This window comes from Macadamia integrifolia, unplaced genomic scaffold (genome assembly GCF_013358625.1).
Source record: "Macadamia integrifolia cultivar HAES 741 unplaced genomic scaffold, SCU_Mint_v3 scaffold448, whole genome shotgun sequence".
In the NCBI taxonomy this organism is placed as follows: Eukaryota; Viridiplantae; Streptophyta; class Magnoliopsida; order Proteales; family Proteaceae; genus Macadamia; species Macadamia integrifolia.
Window position 1 is genome coordinate 156,577 of NW_024870451.1, and position 5,046 is coordinate 161,622.

A 5,046-nucleotide genomic window follows, 5' to 3' on the forward strand; every position below is an offset into this window, starting at 1 on the left:
GTTTGATCTTTAGCAAATAATGAAGTGAGAGGTCGGGCTAACTGACTAAAATTATTAATAAACCTTCTGTAGAAGCCCGTATGCCCTAGAAAAGACCGGACGTCCTTAACAGATTAAGGAGGTGGTAAATTATTAATTAAATCCACTTTGGCTCTATCTACCTTAATTCCCTCCTTGGATATTACATGGCCTAAAACAATACCAGATTTAACCATGAAATGACATTTCTCCCAAATCAAAACCAAATTCTTAGATATGCACCTTTTCAAAACTAGAGAAAGATGATGAAGACATTCAGAATAAGAATTTCCATGAATTAAAAAATCATCCATAAATACTTCTAAGAATTTTTCGATCATGTTAGAAAATGTGCTCATCATGCATCGTTGGAATGTAGCAGGGGCATTGCAAAGCCCAAAGGGCATATGCCTGTAAGCAAATGTTCCATACGGACATGTAAAAATGGGTTTATGTTGGTCCTCTAAAGCAATTGGGATCTGGTTATAGCCAGAATATCCATCAAGAAAACAATAGTATTTATGTCCATCTAACCTCTCTAACATCTGATCAATGAATGACAATGGAAAGTGGTCATTCCAGGTTGCCACATTAAGTTTCCTGTAGTCTATGCACACTCTCCACCCTTATTGGACACGGGTTGGAATTAGTTCATTATTGACATTTGGAACTACAATCACACTAGACTTCTTAGGCACTACGTGAACTGGGCTTACCCATTGGCTATCAGAAATAGGATAAATTATTTCATGATCCAAGCACTTTAGGATCTCTTTCTTAATGGCTTCCGTCATCACTAAGTTAGCTCTTCTTTGGGGTTCCATGGATGGTTTGGAATCCTCCATAAGATGTATATGATGTTACACAGTAGAAGGGCTTATACCCTTGATATCAGCCATGGTCTAACCTAGGGCTTCCTTATTATCTTTTAACACTTTAAGTAACTCCTCTTCCTGGCTAGAAGTTAAATTTGAAGAAATTATTACAGGAAGAGTCTGGTCAGGCCCTAGGAAAGCATGCCTTAAATTAGATGGTAACTCCTTAAGATCTACCTTAGAGGGCTCAACTATGGAAGGTTTGGGAATGGAATTGGAAAGGGGTCCTAAGGGCTCCATAGGTGTGTGAAGACTCAAAACTTCAGAAAAGAAATTTTCACTATCATCATCCAACTCATCCATACACTCTTGGAATTCTGAATCAAAATCAATATCAAAGTTGATAATTAAATCATCAGAAAAATCCAAAAAATCCTCATAGCATATTGATCTCTTCCTCCATATGTGGTTGCTTGCCTATCCTAAACATGTTAAACTCAGCAGTTTGGTTACCAAAAGATAATCTTAGAAAATCATTTTGGTAGTTGATTAATGCATTACTGGTAGCCAAGAATGGTCTTCCTAGAATTATTGGGATCTCATCCTTGGTTGAGAAGGACTTGGTATCTAACACAATGAAATCAACAGGGAATATAAATTCCCCCACCTTTAGTAAGACATCTTCAACCATCCCTTTAGGAATCTTAACAGACCTATCTGCCAATTGAGGAGTAGTTTCAGTGGCTTTCAATTCTCTCAATCCAAGTTTCTTATACACATAGTAAGGTAAAAGATTCACACTTGCGCCAAGGTCAAGTAAGGCATGCTCAATATTGGTGTTGCTTATGACACAAGATATGGTAGGGCTCCCTGGATCCTTATACTTGGCTGCTATAGGCTGAATAATTATGGAACTAATGTTACCTACCAAGAACGCCTTTTTGGGCACACTAGTGATACGTTTGTGAGTACACAAATCTTTTCAGTACCTTTGCATAGGTGGGGCTCTGGGATATGACATCCAAAAGAGGGATGTTCACTTTTACCTTTTTGAAGATTTCTAAAATTTTATCCATGGAAGCAGTCTTCTTTTTGTGTACCAAGCGATTATAAAATGGGATAAGATAAACATAAGGACTGTTAGGGATTTGCCTTTTTTAGAAGAATCATTTTTGGTTTCCTCAATTAAATCATTTTTAGTTTCGAAAGAATCTTTAGGTTCATCAAACGAACCTAGAATAAGAGGCACACTTGTGTCCTCAACTAAAGGAGAGTTAACAGAAGTAATAGATGGGGAAGATTTAGGAATGCTATGTTAGTACTCTCTACCACTCCTAAGGGCATAAACAACATTACATTGGTTAGAGGGCCCTTGTTGGGTCTGACCTTGTAATATATTCAGTGGCGCATTAGTTGGTGTTTGTAAACTAACAGGTTGAAAATGCCTAGGGTTAGGCTCTGGTTGACAGGGTAAAGTTCTTTTCTCCATCTCACGCATAATTGAGACAACTTGAGTGAGTTCTCTCATAAGATTTTGATGGCTTGTCATGAGGAGGGCCATATTTTTTTCAAGTCACTTATTCTACTTGCCTCTCCAGTGTTGATAAACCCAGGGGATTGCTGATAAGATGATAGGAGAGGGGCCCTAGGAAAACTAGCTTGAGGTTCTACATTTGACCTAAGAAAAGTATTTTGAAAAAAAGATTGTTGTGCAAAGGGAGGCCTTTGGAGTCCAGGTTGACCTTGATTATGGAAATTGGAAGGCCTTGCTTGGTTGCCCTGATTCCAAGAGAAATTTGGGTGATTTCTCTATCCTGGATTGTAGGTGTTACTATATGGATTATTCTGGTATAAGGCATTAACACTATCATTAGAAGTGCTCCCAGAGGTGTTGGTGCATTCTTTTATGACATGTCCAGGGGACTGGCACCAAGCACAAACCTTAACCAAATTGATTGATGATGGCTCTTTAGGAATAATAGCTTCAATTCTCTTAATTAGGTTATCCAAATGGGCTTCCTTGGCTACTATCCCATCCACAAAATATCTTTTTTCTCCTATTGTTCTTTCACTCTCTTGGGTTGATTCCCATTCACGGGTTTTGTCAGCTAAATCAAGTAAGAATCCCCATGCCTTTCCTTCATCTGTAAAGAATGTGAATCCTTCAGGCCACCTAGACTCTATCATTTGTTTAGTTGGGTAATCAATACCCTCATAAATTATTTGGCATAAATACCATAAGTCTAGGCTATGGTGAGGGCATTCTTGGAATAGATCCTTGAATCTCTCCACAAGTTTGGAAAGGAACTCACTAGGCTTTTGCCTAAACTAGAGGATATCATTTTTAAGCTTATTGGTCTTATAAGTTGGGAAAAACTTCTTAAGGAAGATAACTGTGAACTGTTCCCATAAGGTTATGGAATTTTTGGGTAACTTATACAACCACTTATTAGCTTGATTTTTAATGCAAAAGTGATAAACCTAAGCTTAATTGCATCATCAGAAAGCTGTTGGATCTTAATAGAACACATACCTCTTCAAATTCCCTTAGAAATAGGTATGCATCCTCAGAGGTTAACCCATGAAAGTGGGGCAACATAGTGATGTATTGAGATTTGAGTTCAAAATTATTGCCCTAGGCTTATGGTAGAACTATGCAGGAAGGTTGGGCTGTTCTAGTAGGGTAGAACCTATCTTTTAGAGATTTAGGTGAAGGGTTTTGATGTTGGTCTCTCATATTGAAAGGTTTTAAAGAGAGCAGACGTATAGGGTTACTACTTGTTGGATCTATTCTTTCTAACCGATTCTTAGTATTACGTACCCACCTAACTAACACTCATGTAATAGAAAACTACCCACAATTAAAGTAAGACAAGCACAAAAGAATGGATAGAAAAACTTTTTTTTAATGATTTTTTGATTTTTTTGATTTTTTTTTTGGTTTTTTGGGAGCTTATCAGCAGAGATCCGAGGTTGCTCAGGTCAATTTCTGAGGTACTTCTATAGGGCGAAACCTATCTTTATTATACTGTGAGGCATGGTGACCTCCACCGATACAACTATTATTGCAAGTTGTTCTTCTTAGGAATTCAATAAAAGAAAAGAAAAAACAAAACAAAGCAAACAAAGCAAACAAAGCACTCCGATTTACCAAAAGAAAGCGAAAAATAACATAGAATTGTCTCCCCGGTAATGATACCAAAAACTTGTTTGAGATTTTAAAATGTAACCGCAAGCGTACGGATAAGTGTAACTATCGAACACAGGGAGAGCATCCACTTTATTTTTTTTTCTTTTAATAATGCGAAAGTGAATTGATTAATGGTTGTGATCTAATTCTAATTACAATCCTAAACATATGTATCTAAAATAATGTCCTAATCATTCGTCATCTAAGAATTTAAAGATGTAAGCCACACAATTAAAATTAAATAAATAAATAACTGAAAATAAACAACCCATGTAATTAAAACAATAATAAAGGAAAAAAAATACTGAAATAAAAATAAAGTAAAAGAAAAGGGATAAAGCTAGAGAGAGACTCACAAGTAAGTTTCTCTACTTAGCCCGAGGGATGCATCATAATATGAGCTTCCCTACTTGACCAGAGAGTCACTCTTACAAGGATTACTGTACTTGAATTAAGGGAAAGGGAGACAATTAAAATAAAAGCAATAAATTGATGGTTCTATAGCTAGGAGGGGCAAAGCCAACATATACACTAGCCATGAACATTGGGAGAAAGGGATAGCAATAATGTAATGACTGAAATTAAAATCCTAAATTAAAAAGAAAATGGTAGTCAAAAGAGGGAATAAGAGGGGGGAGAGAAGACTACTAAAGAATCCTACTTACTTGAACTTCAACCCTTAAACTGAAAACTTGATCGATTTGAGATACTACCAGTACTAAAAACTAGATTTGGATAAACCAAATCTGAAATTTCTAGTACTAGAGAAAACAAATCTGAAGAAAAATTAAATTGAACTTGAAAGACATGCTTCATAACTTGTTGTTGTCACCTAGAACTAAGTCTAGAACTAGAACTTGAAAATTACAACTTGAATTGCTTAAACAATAAAAATAAATGACTGAATCAAAAACAAAAGTGCTTGCATTAACTGAATAAAAAAAACTTACAAAGTGTTTAAAGCATAAATCTAGAACTAGAGTTAGAGAAAGAGATAGAGTAACTAAAAAAAAAAAAAAAACC

General features: G+C 36.0%; 1 non-coding gene across 1 annotated transcript; it reads left to right on the forward strand.

Annotated features, from left to right (window-relative positions):
* The first annotated feature begins 3,078 nt into the window (after nt 1-3,078).
* Nucleotides 3,079-3,185, forward strand: LOC122068647. Its single transcript, XR_006137215.1, has one exon. It is a non-coding gene; the product is annotated as a small nucleolar RNA R71 (small nucleolar RNA).
* The last annotated feature ends 1,861 nt before the right edge of the window (nt 3,186-5,046 follow it).